An 18,991-nucleotide genomic window follows, 5' to 3' on the forward strand; every position below is an offset into this window, starting at 1 on the left:
AAGACAGCTGGGAGGAGCCCTCCCAGGGTTGGAACAAATGCCAAACAATGGCTTCACAAAGCATTCCTTCACAAAGTAAAAAGAGACACTTAAGATTGATTTAGTTTGTAGAGCAATTTGTGCCTCAGGGCATTGTTGAAAATAATTGAACAACCACTTGCAATTTAGTGGGGTTTAACAGCATGGTATAGTCAGGGAAAAAGATGAAGAGAGGCCTTACTAAAACCACTTTCATCCCAAAGTAACTGGGTGTACCCAAAGCTGCATCTCACTGCAAGATCAGAGGCTTAAACACATGAGATGGAAAATAGACTACACTAAAAGAATCCAGCCAGTCAATAAACAAATAAACAAGCAAATAAAAAAAAAAAAACATAAAGGAAAGAGAATCAATAACCTAGAGTTCTTACAATATATTCTCTAAAATGTCCAGTTTCCAATAAAAATTATGGGGCAAGCAAAGAAACAATGTATGAATGATATACCAGAAGGAAAAAAAGCAGTCAATTGAAACTGCCTATGAGAGTGACCAAATATTGAATTTATCAGAAAAAGTCTACAAATAGCCATTATTAACAAGTTTACAGAATTAAAGGAAACCAAGAAAAGAATGTATGGTGACAATTTTGCTTTAAATAGAGAGTATCAATAAAGAGATTGTCAACCAAAAAATAATACTGACTACTTGTCAGTATTATTTCCCCCCTGAATAAATCATACTCACCAAGCATGATTTATTCAGGGGGGAAAAAAAGGTTGCAACCCACAGCATGCAGACATGGCAAGCCATGCGCACACTCTAACCTGCTTGCCAAGGTGGAGGGGTATTTATAGAAGGGACAAGGAAGTTAATAGAAGGGGAAGTCAGAACCACAGTACTTTATTATAAACATAGAGTTCTTTCTGTAGAGCTCTCTCCTAAAGGGTTCTCGCAATTACTCAGAAGGCAAGAACTTCCATAAGCCCTAGCTCCTCCCATAGACTTTCCCAACTGATTATGTTTGCTTAAAGTTCCAGTTCATCTTTATCACTCCCCTCTTTTGATTAAGATCTTTCTCTGAAAGCATCGCTGATTGACAGTCAGGTTTTCCAACTTGAGCAGCCTTTTTACCCTTCAGTGTCAGGAAGGACCTCTTCTGGGTTTCATCTCTGTCATCAGAGGGAAAGTGCATGAAATCAGGAATAGCTCGTGTCCAGGGTCAACAGGCAGCAGGTGAAGAGCTTAATAACGAGGAGAATTCAAAACAGTATTAGAACATATTAGCTTAGTCTATGTGATGAATTGCAACCAGGAGCTCAAACCTATAGATAATGAAAGAAAGACCATTATTATCTTAGATCAAAGTTCTTGATGACAGATTCAATAACCAGAAAAGTTCCACTTTTTTCACAATAGCTTAAGGGATGCGAACAAGGGAACATTCCTTCCAAGAAAAAGAGAAAAATGAAATAATCAATAGCAAGAAAAGACTCAGACAGGCCTGGCTGGACAGGCCTGATTCAGTCATTTTGGTAATTTGTTTCCTTTACAAATCACCTGCTTTAATATTTGACTGATTTAGTTTCAGGCCATCAGACTGTGTACAATGCCAGTCAGGGTTTGGTGCCTTCTTTAGGTGTGACACATGTATCCAAGAGTCTATTTCCTGGTTTAGCAGCACAGGCGTTAGTCAACAGTACCTGGTAAGGGCCCTTCCAGTGAGGCTGAAGGGAATCTTTCTTGAGGTATCTTTTCTAGTAAACAAAATCTCCAGGTTGTAGAGTATGGACTTTGAGTTTCTCCTTTTTCTGGAGTGCACTGTGAAAAAATTGTTCTACCAAAGCATGATTATTTTCAATAGAAACAATTAAGCCTTTACAATATTGAAGTAGTTCTCCTTTTACCAACTGTGGGTCAAAAGGAGCAGAAGCCAAATATATGTGGTGTCCTATAATTATCTTGAAAGGTGAAAGCTATGAGTCCCAAAAAGGGTAGACCTAAGATTTAAAAGGACTAATGGCAATGCTTTTGGCCAACATATTTTAAGAGTTTCTACAAATTTTGAATCTTAATAATGTCATTAGTAAGTTCAACTAAACCTTCAGATTGAGGATGGTAAGCACAGTGAAAATGTTACAGAACTGGCCAAATAGCATTGACTAGTTGTGGTGCTTCACCAGTAAAATCAGTTCCTCAATAACTGTGGAGTTTGAAAGGAGTTCCTCAAGTCAGACTAATCTTCTCTAACAGGACTTTAGCCACTGTAGAAGCATTAGTTTACCTATAAGGGAAAGCTCCAGTCCAGTAAGAAAACATACATATCATGACTAAAACATATTTATATCCACGAGATCAGGAAACTGTGTAAAAACTATTCGCCAAACCTCAAATGGTCTGTTAGGCAATTTAAAATGTCCAGGAGCAATAGGAACAGGCTTCCCTAGTTATATTTTGGATAAGTGGGACACTGAAAGTAGGCACTTTCTGCAGCCTTGTTAATATCTCCTCACCAATTTTGATTCGTGAATGCTATCTTTTCATCAGTGGACCAATGGTTTAATGCATGTACAGTGGTCAAGAGTGGAAATTTTAGAGTTTCTGGTAGGACTGGGTTGTTATTTGGTCCAAACCAGAGCTTTTTCTTCTTATGAAACCAGCAATAGTTGGATTTCCAATCTTGTTTTCTTCTTTCTGAAGAAAATTGTTGAGCTTCTCTGGCCAGTTTTTTAAGTTATCATTCTCCTTGGACCTGGACCATGACAGAGGTTTAACTCTTACTGATTACTTTAAGAAGAGCATTCTTAGAAGAAATGTCAGAAAGGTAATTTCCTTTAGCTTCCGGGGGGTCAAGTTTAGAATGTCCTGGAATCTTAAATGTAGCTAAAGCATCTCAAAGTATAGTATCCAATAATTTCTGAGCATAGGAACCATTTTCAATCTTGTCCCCATTGGAGGTAAGGAAACTACATTGCTCTCATAACATTCCAAAGTCATGAACTAAACCAAGGCATATGTACTGTCAGTATAAATGTTGACAGTTTTACTCTTTGCTAAAATGTGAGCTCAAGTGAGGGCATATAATTCAGCCTGCTGTACTGAAGTAGCCAAAGGCAAAGTTGCTGCTTCAATGATGTCAAAAGAGGTTACAGTAGTATAACCAGCGCAGTACTTACCATTTTCATTTTTTAAGTATGAACTATCTGTGAACCATGAGAAATTAGCTTTATCTAGAGGAGTCTTCTGCAAATCGTCAGGAGGAATCATGAGGTGATGTTAGTGTCAAGCAGTCCTGAAGTACTTTATCAGTTTCAGAAGGGAAAAAGAATATCTGGATTAAGGCTATTATAATGTGAAAGATTTATATGGGAAGTGGTTAATGAAAGGATTTCACAGAAAGTAAGGCAACTAACTGAAAGATGGTGGGTGTGCTGAGAATTCAGGAGAATTCCTATTGCATGAGGTACAAAGATGGTTAGAGGGGAATCCCATAACAATTTCCTTCGTGGGCTTAACCAAGAGGGCAGTTGTAGCAATGGCTCTAAATCAAGTGGGGTATCCCCAAGCCACAGGGTCCAGTTGCTGACTATAGTATCCTAGTGGCCTATGTTGATTCCCATGTTTTCAAATGAGTATACCAAGGGCTTTCTCGTCCTTTTCATGCACAAAAAGGAAAAGGAGAATCTAAGAGTTAGGATGCCCAAGAGCAGGTGGGTTTATTAAACTCTCCTTAGGGCCTTAAAGCTATGTTATCTTGTTCTTCCCATAAAATTGGGTCAAGACTGTCATTCTTTAGTAAGACATATAGAGGTTTTGCCATAAGAGAGATCTGAAATCCATGTTTGGCAATTGCCAACTAGCTCAAGAAAACCTCACAACTGGTGCTTAGTTTTGTGCCTTGGGAAACTGAGGACACCATGAAGCCTATCTGGATCAGGTGCAGTCCTTGTTCCAATATCAGAGGTCTCAAGTATAGCACCTGAGCTTGGAAAAACTGTAATTTTTCTTTGAGAACTTATGTCCCTATAAGGCCAAAGTTCTAACAGATAGATGCTATCTTCCTGTGAGGAGACCTGAGAAGAAAAGCAAAGAAGTAAATCATCTACATATTGCTATAAAGTAGAACCTTTAGGGAAAATTATATCGTCCAAATCAGTCTTCAGAATTTGTAAGAAATAAGAAGGGCTTTCAGTAAAACCCTGAGGCATTACTGCCCAGGTAAACTGTTTTCCTTCCCAAGTGAAGGCAATAAAGTATTGGCTAGCTTCATCAACTGGGATACTAAAAAATGCACTATGTAAATCAATTCCTGTAAAGAATTTACTTCCAGTTGGGATAGATGCTAGCAACCAGCGTATGAGGTTAGGAACAATAGGGTGTTGAGGGATAACAATGTGGTTTACTGCTCAGAGGTCCTAGACAAACTTCCACCCTCGTCCCTTTGGCTTTCTCACAGGCAAAATAGGAGTGTTACAGGGACTAGTGCAAGGAATAATAAGGCCCTGAGTTACATAATATTCTATTATGGGCTTTATACCCTGAAGAGCTTCTTTACTTATAGGATATTGATTCTGGGAAGAGGTTTTGCAGGATCAAGCTGAACCTTAATAGGGGGTGCACTGTGGATTCTGCCAATATGAGCTGAAAATTTTGCCTGTAATGAAGATGGCAGTTGGTCCAATAGGGACAATTGATCAGTGCTCTCAGATTCAGCTACCGTACCATCAAAAACAACAAATAAAAGATGTTGAAAGGCCATTTAACTCACCTAATCAGCTGATAGTTACCATGAAATGCTAACATTTCTCCCTTTTGTGAAAAGAATATTCCAGCATGATACTTCTCTAAGAAGTTTCGGCCTAATAAATGGCTAAGGGTAGAAGAACCAAGGAGAAAACAATGTGTATCTCTAGAAGGGCCTAAGCAAAAAGGAATAGGTTCAGAGATATGAACCTATTAAAGTTATTTGAAATCCCCATTATGCACATTGTTTTATTACTCCACAGCAGGGGCTGTTTTATGACAGTGGGGTTAAGCACCGAGAGTGTAGCTCCAGTGTCAATAAGAATAAAAAGTTTCCATACCAATTTGAAGAGAAGTTTCTCCAAGCTGATTTAAGAAGGATTGGAAAAGGCCCCTGCAGTTTCTCAGAGCCCCATCATTGGGAATTAAGACTTTGAAAAGGCTGGTTAGAACACTGAGAGTGTCTGAAATACTTAAACTTATGGCAATCCCTTTTCCAGTGTCCTGGCTCTTTGCAATAATGGCAGAAGTTTGGAGTCTTTCAGTTTCGCATAGGGCCTCTCATTTGCCAAGGCCGAAAATTAAAAATCTTGGCAATCTTACTTCTAGGTGGCTCATTTAGAGTACAGGCAAGCTGACTGGCCAAATTAATGAAATCTATGGTGGCCACGGTCTCCCGTTCCATCCTGGTTCTCTTAACTAGGAGGAGAAGATCTCTGTTCAGCCCATTAACAAACAAAGAATTAAAAGTTACTCATGTGGAGTCAACACCTGATGGAAAACCAGAATTTTCCTTAAAAACAGCCTGAAGTCTATTATAATAGTCATGAATAGATTCATCAGAGTTTTGTGAGCAAGTCTAAATTTTGCTCCAGTTAACAGGCTTTGGGAAAGCCTTAGGAATTGTTTGGTGTAGTTAGAGTAAGTTTTCCAGATTCTTCCCAGAAATTAGAGGTTTGCTTTTCTAAGTTCCTTTTGGGATGTTCCTACCTGGCAATTCTCATACAGGGTTGAAATGGCCTTCACCAAGTAACACATGAATTAGCTGATATAAATTAGAAAACCCAGGCTGTTGGGCCTGAATAATAATATCAAATTCCTCAGCAAACTTGTGAGGGTCCTCAGTTATCTTAGGGACTTTCTTTACAATGGCTCTTAACTCAGCTTTAATTTATAAAACATACGAAACTTGGGGTCTGTTAGGACCACTAGAGGGCTTAATCTTAAATGGGAACATACTGATAAGTTCAGAAAAAGAAAATACAGGCAAGGACTCAAGGGAAAATGGCACCAGAGGAGGGACCAAAGATAAGGAAAGTGGTAGGGGAAGGCAAGATGGTATCAAACGTAGAGCTTGATGGAGAACAGGTACTTGCACAAGCTGAAGAAGTAGCTTGAGGCAAAGTATCCAAAGACGAATAGGGTGAACCCAAATATGATTTCTGAGACAGTGGAGTAGAGGGGGAAGGGCAAGATAGCATTTTAGAGGAAGAACATGTGGCTTCAGATACCATTTTCTCTCCTTCTAAATTTTCAGTAGTCTCTGTTAACTTTAAGACTTTATTTCACAAAGAGGCAACTTCAGATTCTTGGTGTCATTTGGAAGCCTCAAAATACCATTCAAAATAGGCATTCCACTCAGTTTAACCAATTTCAGAGCTATTATTGTCCAATTCAGTTTTAAGAAAATGAAGTTTCAGAGTCTCAAAAGGCCCACAGAATGGCCACTGATTTTCTGAATTACCTTTAGTCAGATTTGTCCATTTAGTTAAATATGTGCATGGAAATTGCCCATGGCTTTTAACCATGTACTTGGCTGACATTCCTGTCGGAGGAGGGATGGTCTTAAAATATTTGGATAGATGAGATCTCATTTTTTTCAGAGAATTTTCTCTAGAGCAAAGGGCCCAATACAATTTACAACAGCTCAAGCAACCTGCCGATCAGACATCAGCTAGCTTTACTCTTAAACAGTCTCATCACAGAGGACCAGGCCAAAGGCTTAAAGCCAGTTCTAGGAAAATAACTGACCCTCAGGGAGTCATTATAGGCTGAGCTGGGTGACACACTTCTCTTTGAGTTGGCACAGTCTAATATTGGGCCACACTGACTAATTTCAGTAAAAATAACCTCTGTCACCAAAGAGATCTTTAGGTGAAAGCCAGTTTAGTCTCAAAGGACAACCTGTTTCTGGAGAAATCATGTCAACATGAGAAATCAAGTACTCACAGATAACAGATAGATTAACGAACAAGCTAGGCCTTTTAACACAAGTACACACACAGAAGAATGTCTAAACTTTCCTAAATAAATCCTGGAGAGTTTCAAAACATAAAACGTGGAAGCTTGTTTCCAGGAGAAAGTTTACCCTAAGCTTCTGAATTAGAGAGTCAGCAGCAAGCCCAAGTGACTCTGTGTGTGGTGCAGTATCTGGTTGCTCATCTGCCCTGAAGCTGTCAGGGTGGTTCTTCTCTGGAATTCTGGACGAGTCCCCAAAATGTCTGAATAATATCGAAAAATAATATTGACTAGGTGTTTCATGACCCAAAAGGATTTATTGGGGTGAAAGAAAAGGTTGGAACCCACAGCATGTAGACATGGTAAGCCACATGTACATGGTAAGCCTCTGACCTGTGTGCTAAGATGGAGGGGTAAAGAAAAAGGAAGTTAATGGAAAGGTAAGTTTGAAACTTAAAACTTTATTAGAAACATAGAGTTCTTCCTGTAGGATTTTCTCATGTAGGATTCTTGGGATTATACAAAATAAAAGAACTTCCATAAACTCTAGCACCTCCCATAGACCTTCCCAACTAATTATGTTTGCTTAAAGTTCCAGTTCATCTTTATCAAGATAAAAATTATTTTAAAAGAACCAAATTGAAATTTTGAAGTTAAAAAGTGCAATAACTGAAATTAAAAATTCACTAGAAGGACTCAACAGTGTCTCTGAACTGGCATAATAAAGAATAAGCAAACTTGTGATAGATCAGTAGAGATTATGCAGGCCACAGAACAGAGAGATAAAAGAATGGAAATAAATGAAAAGAGCCTCAGAGAAATGTAGGACACAATTAAGAACACCAACATATGTATAATGGGCACACCAGAAGGGGAAGCGAGGGAGACAGTAGCAGCCAAAAAAAAAAAATTCCAAGAAATAATGGCTGAATAATTCTCAAATTTACTGGAAAACAATAACCTGCACACAAAGAAAGCTCAAGAAAATCCAGGTCAGATAAATGTAAAGAGGTTTACAAAAAGAAACATTATATAAAAATGCTGAAAGTCAAAGAGAAAATACTGAAAGCAAGGAAACTCCAATAGGATTAACAGCTAACTTCTTTAAAGAAAAATGGAGGCCATGCAGCAGTGGGATAACTTGTTCAAAGTGGTCAAAAATAAATAAATAAATAAAACAAACCTGTAAACCATTTCTGAGAAATTAGAAAATACTTTGAGATGAATGAAAATGAAGACATAAAATATCAGTACTTATGGAATGTAGCAATAGCTGTGCTTAGATGGAAATTTATAACTATAAATACCTATATTAAGGAAGAAGAAAGATCTCAAACCAACAACCATAAGGCACTAGGGAAAAAAAGAGGAAACTAAAGCAAAGCAAGCAGAGGGAAGGGAATATTAAAGGTTAGAGCAGAAACTAATGAAATAGAAACACATACAGAAAACCAATTAAACCAAAGCTGGTTCTTTGAAAAGATCAAAAAATCTGACAAATCTAATAGCTAGATTGAACAAGAAAAACAGAGAGAAGATGAAAACTACTAGAGAATCAGAAATGAAAGAGGGGACATTACTACGGACCTTACAAAAATAATGAAGGATTATAAAAGAATACTGTGACCATTTGTATGCTAACAAAATATATATGCTAGATGACACGAATAAATTCCTAGAAAATACAAACTACCAAAACTGACTCAAGAAGAAATAGACAATATGAATAGATCTATAATAAGTGAAGATATAGAATCAGTGATTTAAAAAACTACCCACAATGAAAAGCCCAGGGGCAGAGGGCTTCACTGGTTTATACCATCAAACACTGAAGAAGTTATACCAAATTTTCACAAACTCTTATCATAAATAGAAGAGGGAGGAACCCTAACTTATTTTATGAGTTCGGCATTATGCTGATACCAAAACTAGAGAAAGACATCACAAGAAAACTACAAACCAATATCATTTATGTATACATATGCAGATGTTCTCAACAACATTATTAGCAAACAGAATCCAGCAACATATGAAAAACATTATACACCATGGTCAGCGGGCTTTTCTTCAAGGATGTGATGTTGCAGAAAAGTTGCAAAAACTCAGACCAGCGAGAAATCAAGCAGCAACTGGAGGTTTGGAGTAACTCAATTTTATTACACCGGCAGTTCCAGAAGAACTGGTGCTCTGAAAATCTGGGCCCCAAGCTTAGGGGCAATTTTATTTTCATATTCATGTTGTTACAGTCGGCATGGTTTGATTTACAGACTCCTGAAATTGCTACGGGCTATGGGCAGTTACAGATCATGGCATTTTCTATCTAACAAGCACTAAGGTAATACATCTTTCCTAACAAGCACTAAAGTAACACATCTTTAGGGGAGGATGAGTTCTCAGTTGACTCGGAGATCTCTAGCCTTGCAACAAGCATGTTTAAAGAAGCAGAAAAGAGCTGATTAGAAATGTTGGCCACTTAAGAGGGAAATTCCTCTTCAGTGAGATTGACTTAACATCCTAAAATCAATTATTGTAGTATAAAATAACAGAATAAAAAGAAAAAGGAAATTAAGGCTTTCCCAGATAAACAAAAACTGGGAGAATTTGTTACTAGCAGACCTGAACTACAGAAATGCGAAAGAGAATCTTTCAGGCTAAAATGAAATGACAATAGACAGTAAGTCAATTACAAATGAAAAAGTAAAGAGCACAAATAGAAGTAACTATTTGGGTAACTATAAAAGACAACATAAATGTACTTTTTGTTTGTAGTTCTTTTCCTTCTATCTGATTTACAAGCCAACTGCATAAAACAATAATAATACATATTATGTGGATAAAAGTGCAAAGGGCTAATGTTCCTGTTTGGGGGTGTGTTGTCCAGCGTGAATGTCATTCATAACTTTAAGGATGATATTGTAGAATTTCAATCTGTTAAACAGTTATAGAAAAATTAAGATTCCTTATTTCATTTCTTTCACAAGGCAATATTTTTGCATTTGCACACCTGGTTTAACAAACCTGTGTATTTCCCAAGGATTGAAATAGCATCTTCTTTAAGAACTGGATTCTCACCCAGGATGATGATGATGATGATGACGATGATGATGATATTGATGTGGTGATGGTGATGATGATGAAGAAAACTCTGTGACCTATACTTGCCCTTAGCTAAGTGTTAAACACATTCCTGTTAGGTGTTAATAACTAGTGTGGGATTTGATAACAGATATGAAGGTATTTTCATAATATAGAGATCTCCTGAAGACCTGGAATGCATCCAATTTCCAGAAACTAGAAACTATCCTGATGGAATTGGAGGTGGTCTGATGTATGGTTTGAAGGAGATAGAACAGGTACTGCTATCTTAAAGATTCCTCAAGTCACCGTTTACTTGCAACTTCTTAGGAAATTGGTGCTCTGAATCTTGGAATTGTTAATACCAAAGATATTTAGTCCTTCTTCTTATGAAGGAAGACCTCTGACAAGTATGAAGCTCCCATGGGAGGCCAAGCTGCCAGACTCCTAAGCCAGAACCAAAACTGCCTCCCAGGAATTGCCCAAACTCAGTCAAGTTCCTGAGAAAGCTGATAGCTAGATGGTACCAGAACATCACGAGCCACAGGACAGGGATAATGCTGTGTGGTCTGGCTTCTTCAATCAGGCACTGTAATTTGAAAACTCAATCCTCTTCCCACATTAGATACTGTCATCCTATTTTATAAAAACAGTGGAGAGGGAATTTCTAAAACACCACCTCTACCAGGGTTTAGCAGAGTAGGCAAGAAGGGTGACTCTGTTTCCTCACCTGTAAACGGTAACAATAATATGTGCCTCACCGAGTGGTGAAGAGATTTAATAGTCCACGCAGAGACTCTTAGTAAACACTGGCTTCCCAAGCTTCCTAGACCCACGCTCGGCCACGCCCCATCCCTATCGCTCGATGCGCAAGCTCAAATTCCACTCCAACCTCGCCCCAGCTTGGCGTTCACTCCCCAGGTCCGGGCGACGTCACGGCCCGGTTCCAGCAGACCCGGAAGCAGAATCTCCAACAGGTCAAAGGTGGCCTCGCTGCTCCGACCCCACCGCCAGAGGGAGAGAGTCGCTTATGTTGGCTCGTACCTCCCTTTTCACGTCAGTAGGCTGGTCCGGAAATGGAGGAGTTTGACGTACAAGATGGCTGCTTCCTTTGTGGTGGTAAGGAACGCTGAGAGGCTTTCCCATTTCTGGGAAACGCGGTGATGTGACTGCAGTAATTGGAGCGCAAGCTTCTGGTAAAAGATGGCTCCCGCGGAGTTAACAGGTTTCTTGACGGAATTGGTGGCCACAAGTACAACATGGCGGCCCCTACTGCGGGCCCTTACTGCGGACCCCAACGCAGACGGGAAAATGGAAGCGCGTGTGCTTTTGGAGGTTACCTGCCCCATGGCGAGCCTCTCCTCCACTGCAGGGTGGGAATGGGCTTTCACGCTGGGCCGCAGGGTACCGACGAAAAGGTGGGGGCCGCATCTGGGTGCTCCCCGCGCCGGCCATTCCCGGCGCTGCTTGGCGTTAAAGATACCCAGTTGCACCTGGGTAAGGGATTTTCTTTCTAAAAGATTTAGAGAGTTGTACGGAATGGGGATTCCTAGTACCTTCAAACTGACTCACGTAGGCAAAGACTTTTCCTGTCTTGAGCCATGAAACCAGAGAATAACAGGTGAAATAAATGAGACTCCATCATTTCAAAGAAGTAACCTGCCATTGCTAGAAAGAGCAAAGCAGCAATTTATATACTAATATGGAACCAACTTCAAGATACAGTTAGTGACAGAAAGCAAAGCACAGAAAAATGTGTTATCGGTATGTCATTGTTCACATTTTTTTTTTTTTTAAGACCTTGGTAGGTAAAGATATATATGAGCCTGTAAAGGCAAATGTTTCCAGAAGGACTGAGAAACTGGTAATAGTGATTGTCTAACTAAAGGGATAAAAATGAAAAGATGGGGAACAGGGATGGGAGCAAAGATAAGTTTTGCAAAAATTTGTTAGATGATTTAGAGACACAAAGTTCTATAAGGTTGTATAATAAAGGGAGAATAGCACATTTTAAAAATGTTTTTCTTTTCCCAGCTGGAACTATGACATTTAATAAAGATTCTTGAGATTCAATTTATAAGGATAAAATTTAGAAGATCAATATTGTACTCGCCGCAAAGGATCTAAATCCACATGACAACCTGAACTTTCTTGAAAACTAATTTTGTTTATTTGTTTTTTTTAGGTTTGGAGTTTTTTTTTTTTTGAAGGGAGGAGAGGGAACAGGGGATTTGGCCTGGCAAACAGAAGGCACTTAAGACCTATTTGTTGAATGAATGAATGAATGAATGAATGAATGCCTTTCTGATACAAGCACACATATGCTCAGTGTATCTTCTTAATGTTTCTAGGGTGAGTATCATGGAAAACAGTGGTAACACTGAATTAGAGCAGCGGTCCTCAACTTTTTTGGCACCAGGAACAGTTGATCCTATGAGAATCTAATGCCTGATCATCTGAGATGGAGCTAAGGTGTTGGTGCTATCGCTGGGTAGCGGCTGCAAATACAGATGAAACTTTGCTGCCCACCGCTCACCTCCTGCTGTGCGGCCCAATTTCTAACAGGCCATGGACCTACTGGTCCGTGGCCCCTGAGGGTTGGGGACCCCTGAATTAGAGGTCAAACCCAGTTCTGCCTTAAAAGTCATCCAGAAAGGTGTTTTCAGTGCTTAAAAAATAAAGTAGTAGCAGTTTCAAAATCAGTATTGATCTTGGGAATCACATATTTGAAAGTGAAAGAAGTATCAGTCCTCTATCCTGAAGCAACTGACATTACTGAGCCTTTACTAGTGTGCCAGGCACTGACAAATGGACACTATTACACATACCACCCTGAGTTGTTGGCTGTATATATATGGTAACATAATTAGAGTTTAGCCAAGTTCTTAACCTGTACTAAATGCTCAATACATACTAGCAATTATTATTTTGACTCAACCCTGAGTTGCTTGATACAGTACCTTTTTGCCTCTGAGACCTTAGGGGCTTTAAAAATACGCTAGTTGTTATAGGGATCTTATTATTTTTATCATCTTAACAGCCACATGGTATAATGGAAGGAATTTAGCTTTTTATTGTGCATCCTTGAGTAAGTTACTTAACCTTTCAGGACTTTAGTCTCCTCATCAGTAAGATGAGAATTACAAAACCTCTTCATGGGGTCACTATGAAAATAGTAATTAGAAATAATGTATGTAAAGCACTTTATGCAGGGGACACAGTAGGCACTCAATAAATGTTTCAACCTCAGTTGAGGAACTAATACTGCAGTTGGAGGCAGGAGAACTTCTTTGGCCAAGGGGCAGGAGCAAGCAGCCACGAGATGACAGTTAACACAGGAAGCGTACAAGGAGAAGTTGGAGGGATGGCAGGTCCACTGGCTTCAGGGCCTCAAGCTTCCTGTCTCCACTGGAAAATGGTGAGGCCTCGCCATGAGGCAGATTTGATCTGCAGGCCGTGTGCCAACTGTACTGTTTCTTTCAGCTCACAGTTACTTCTTTGGAGCATCTTTTTAATATCTCTGTGTGCACCTTTTTGAAGCATATTTTTAATATATCTCAGTGTGCTTGCTTCGGCAGCACATATACTAAAAATATAATACCTCTCAGAGACGTTAGCCACCCTTTCTGAGGCTCATCATACTTTAGTACTTAATATTAAGCATCTACTGCATATGTTTAAATTCATTTTTGTTTTAATTTTAAAATACACATAACAAAATTTACCATCTTAATCTTTTTTAAGTGTACAGTTCAGTGGCATTAAGTACATTCATATTGTATAACCAATCTCCAGAAGTCTTGCATCTTACAAAAAGATGAAACTCTGTACCTGGTAAACAATACCTCTTCATTCTGCCCTCCCCTCACCCCCGGGCAACTACCATTCTACTTGAATTTGATTACTGTAAGGATTTCATGTAAGTGGAATCATATAGTTTTTGTCTTTTTGTGAGTTGCTTATTTTACTTAGCATAATGTCCTTAAGATTTATCCATGTTGTAGCATGTGTCAGAATTTCCTTCATCTAGTCATCTATTAATGGACACTAGGGTTGCCTCCACCTTTTGGCTATTGTAAATAATGCTATTATATACATGAAGTGCATACATATTTTAATATGATGAAATACCAATAGGATTCTAGAGAGTAGAGTATATTTTACATGTTTACATTTGACAAAGTAATTCTGAATCACTTAAAAATGCATATTACCAGGCTATTTATGTTATTAGAAGGTTTAAAAAATATAGACATTGTGCATTATGGACCATGACGTGGCCCAATAATGGGACACAGATATAATGACAAACATGGTTTCCCTTTCTGTCCTGTCATTGGGTTTCGGGGATTTTGTCTACAATCATATTTAGAGATAGCATCAAAAACTTAAGGAATAGATGCACAAAGATAGAGATAAAAAAAAAAAAGACCTTTAACAAAAGATGGTAAGGTGAAATATTGGAAGCACTTAGCTAAGGCCTAATTTATTCATATGTGAAATGTGGATAATGTATTCATCTCAGGGATTCATTGTGGGAATCTTAGAAGTCACAGTGAGTAAAGGACTCATCTGCCAGTAGTAAATGTTGGCTGTGATGATGATGATGTCTATGGATAGGAAAAATGTTCATGATATACAATTGATTTTAAAAAGGAATACAGTAAATCTGCATGAAAGGTGTATTGGGATTCTTTGTACTATTCTTACAACTCTAATGTAAGTTTAAATTTATATCAAATACGTCTTTTAAACACCAAAATAGTATGTAAAATAGATTGCTTCTCAGCTTTTTGGCTAAGATGTGTGTAAAATAGATTACAACTTTAAGGAAAAATTTATGCACACAAAAAAGATATGATATTTTTATATCAAAAAACGTTCTGGTTATCTCTGGGTGGTGATATTACATATTTTTCCTTCCGTTGGTGTTTTCTTGAATTTACCAATTTTTTTTGTTGTTGTTTTGAGCATGTATCAGTCTAGTAATTATGGAGGAAAAGCACTAATAGTTAAATAAAAATCTTGAGTCTAATAATTATCCAATAAATGAATCTAATAATTATCTAATAAAAATATCTGAGGCCTTCATGAAGTCAAGTACTATCCAAACAGCTCCTGGATTCCATTAAAGGCATCAGAACAAGGATGGCTGCAACAGCAGTGAGGGATCTTGATCTCAGTTTGGGGTGGAGCCTTTTTACAAGGTTGACAATGTCACATTCAGAACCAAATTAGATGCGTAGAATATGAGTAACTCAAGGTTTGAAAGATCTTTAACAATTATTGAATTCACCTTCCCAGTGCTCTGGACATCTTCCCTATCACTTGAGTGTCAGTCTCTGCATCGCTCAAGGAGCAAAGTGCTCCCTAATTTACAGAGAACCTGTTCCATTTTTGGAGAGTTCTGACTGTGGGAAGGTCTTTCCTCACTTGGAGTCCAAATCCGATCCCTTGCTCTGTTCCTTAGAGATGCACAGAACATGTGTGTAACCAATCCAAGACAGACAATGAGGGACTTTAAAAGTGTCCACCCTGAACTTTAATAACCTGTTCTTTTCCAGCCCAGATCTTTCCCCCAAGCTTCAAACCCACACATCGTGTTCTTTTCTGCTTTTCTACCTTCGACTGCCCCACAGGTACTTTAGACTCAGCATTTACAAAGTATGAATGCTCTTTCTTATCTAGAACCCCAAAATAATGCACATTGTTATTTGTCTCTGGTACAAGTGGGAAACAAATTAGGACTTTATTTTTCTCTTTTGTAAAAGAAGTTTAGATTTATGCTAGTGTGGCTGTCTCATGGTGTCATCAAGTTCCCAGACTTCTATGTTTTGATAGAAAACCCAACCCACGGTGCCTTAGCCAAACATAGATTTCATTTTTTCTCATGGATCAAGAAGTTATGAGAAGTACTGTCAATCCATGAAGTCTTCACAGGCTGAAGCTACTTTTTTACTTTCGCTCAATCATCATACCCTGTGGCCTTCATCCTCATGCTTGTTACCTAAGAGTCTCAAGATGACTGTGCCACCTCCTCTATCACATTCATGTTTCATGCAGGATGAATGAGAAGGTAAATGGCAAACCATACTTGCCAGCTCAGTCAGCCTTTATTTTTATGAGCTGTTCAGAAAACCTCACCTAGCAACTTCCACTTACACCACATTGCCTAGAACCATGTCACCTGGCCACCTCTAGCTGCAAAGAATGCTGAGAAATGTTATTTAGCTGAGCACACTGTTACCCTGAACAAATTATTGTTATATTATTAAAACAAAGGGGAGAGTATATACAGGAGCAATAGTATCTATCACAACAAATCTGCATTAAGTAACATTAATTATGTTTCCTAACTCCAGGATTTCTCAGAGCCTTTAAAATTCCAGAGAGAGATACTGTGTGCATCTACAGAACTCTTTTTACAACGGTCATGTTTCAAGAATAGTGTTTCATGGTGCATGTTTCAGGGAACACAGAATGAGCCACAGCCTCTCTTTAATGCTTTCAAAGAATAGTTTTATCTAAACTCAGGGTGGATTTGCTAATATATTTATTTTACTATCATGTGATAAGAATGACAGCTTTTATGACTTTCATGATAATTACATCATTATTCTTTCAATTTCCCAGTCTAGAATGTTTCTAATCATTTTCAGTGTTTCTTTTTCTTTCATGGTACTTCACTGGACAGGCTTCTTCCCTGGACTCTTAAAACAGAATCCTCACCATTAACAGTTTGAAGTATTTCCTTTAGTCTTTTTTTTTTTTTCTATGCACGGTGCATATATTTTTATAAATAATTAAGAATATATACATATATGCAGCAGCAAGAACGATGTGTTTTTTTCTTCCCATTCTCCATCCTCGGATCAGGAATGCACAGATTAATATAAGAGAGAGGTCTTTGGTTACTGTTGTAAACTTTGTTGATGTTCCTTACTACCACATACACACTCCTTTCTCTTGGCCAAGGCACACTACTTAGAAAGCTCAGAGTTAAAAATAAAATTCAGCTACTATGACAGATTTGCAAAATAGTATAGTGACTTTATTAAGATGAAAGTCTATCTCTACATAAAAGTCAAATCTTGGCAGGTCCAGCAGCCAAAGTAAGATTGGTCAAAGTCAGAATGGTAATCATGATCCTGGAGGTTGCAAGAAAGGTGACAAGGACATAAAAAATGTGGACTTCCCATAGCAACTAGAATGGGGGAAAATAAGAAGGAAACAAAAAGATCAGATGCTGCTGACAGACTGCTACTGGTGACTCCTCACACTCAGCGTTGGTTAAAATTACAGAGGTTAGAGAGAATTAAAGACTATCTTCTCACAGAAGAATTAATTAATAATCGGGAACAAATGAAGCCTTTAGAAAAAAATAAGAAGAATGATCAAAGGATAATCCCAATGGACCCAATGTCAGTAGGAACCTTAGAAGAGATCATTGATGACAATTATGAGATTGTATCCACATCATTGGGCTCAGAACACCACATCAGCATTCTTTCATTTGTAGACAATGATCTGCTGGAATGAGGCTGCTCAGTCCTGCTCAGCTACAAGGTGCATGCTGTGATAGGGGTGTTGATGGATGACACAGATCCCCTACTCACAGTGATGAAGGTGGAAAAGGTCCCCCAGGAGCCCTATGCTGATATTGGGGTTTGGACAACCAAATCCAGGAAAGTCAGGAATCTGTGGTGCTGCTTATCACTCATCCTGAATATTGTGAAGAGTTGAGTTTAAAGTCACCTAAGGGGGTCATTCTCTATGGTCTTCCTGGCACAGGTAAAAACTTACTAGCCAAAGCAGTGGCAAACCAAATCTTGGCCATTTTCTTGAGAGAGGTTGGCTCTGAACTTATTTAGAAGTACCTAGGTGATGGGCCCAAACTCGTACAGGAATTATTTCAAGTTGCTGAAAAATATGCACCATCCATCATGTTTATCGATGAAATTGATACCATTGGTACAAAAAAAATATGACTCAAATTCTGGTGGTAGGAGAAAATCAGTGAACAGTCTTAGAGCAGTTGCATGGTTTTAATTCCAGTGAAAGTTATCATGGCCACAAACCGAATAGAAAATTTGGATCTGGCACTTATCACACCCAGCCACATTGATGGAGATCAAGTTCCCCCTGCTTGAAATTCACACAAGCAGAATGATATAACCCTAGATGACTTGATCATGGCTAAAAATGACCTCTCTGGTGCTGACACAAAGACAATCTGTATAGAAGCTGGTCTCTTCCTTGAGAGAACATAGAATGAAAGTAACAAATGAAAACTTCAAAAAAATCTAAAGAAAAAATTTTTAAATAAAAAACAAGAAGGTACCCCTGAGGGGCTCTATTTCTAGCAAATTACAGTTGCCTTAAAGGAAATGGTTGACAGTGTCCTGACCCCTTGGAGGGATGAGGTTGGGCAAGTTGTCCAAAATAATCCATGTTCCAGTTAGTACAGCTGCTGTGGAAAAGAGTATGGAGGTTCCTCAAAAATTAAACGTAGAATACCATATGGTCCAGTAATTCCACTTTTGGATATATATTCCAAAATAATTAAAACCAAGTACTCAAACAGGTATTTGTACATCAATGTTCATAGCAGTATTATTCACAATAACTAAAAGGTGGAAACAGCTGAAGTGTCCATCAATAGATGAATGGATAAACAAAATGTATATAAACATACAATAAAATATTATTCATCCTTAAAAAGTAAGGAAATTCTGAGTCATGCTATAATATGGATGAACCTTGAGGAAATTATGCTAAGTGTAGTAAACCAAAAGGACAAATATTGTATGATTTCATTTATATGAAGTCCCTAAAGTGGTTGAATTATAGAGACAGAAGTAAAAAACAGGGTTTGAGGGTGGTGGGGGGATAGTGGGGGATAGAGTTATTGTTAATAGGTACAGAGTTTCAGTACGGGATGGTGAAAAAGTTCCGTAG

At 38.4% G+C, this 18,991-nt stretch overlaps 1 long non-coding RNA gene and 1 pseudogene across 1 annotated transcript; one reads left to right on the plus strand and one right to left on the minus strand.

Annotated features, from left to right (window-relative positions):
• Positions 1-717: 717 nt before the first annotated feature.
• LOC105309690 lies at positions 718-10,963 on the minus strand. The gene is made up of 3 exons (XR_897414.2): positions 10,764-10,963; positions 9,977-10,126; positions 718-1,221 (listed from the first exon to the last, which is right to left on the minus strand). It is a non-coding gene; the product is annotated as an uncharacterized LOC105309690 (long non-coding RNA).
• Positions 10,964-11,077: 114 nt separating this feature from the next.
• On the plus strand, positions 11,078-18,652 carry LOC111734144 (annotated as a pseudogene).
• The last annotated feature ends 339 nt before the right edge of the window (positions 18,653-18,991 follow it).

Source organism: Pteropus vampyrus, unplaced genomic scaffold, assembly GCF_000151845.1.
Source record: "Pteropus vampyrus isolate Shadow unplaced genomic scaffold, Pvam_2.0 Scaffold818, whole genome shotgun sequence".
Lineage (NCBI taxonomy): Eukaryota > Metazoa > Chordata > Mammalia > Chiroptera > Pteropodidae > Pteropus > Pteropus vampyrus.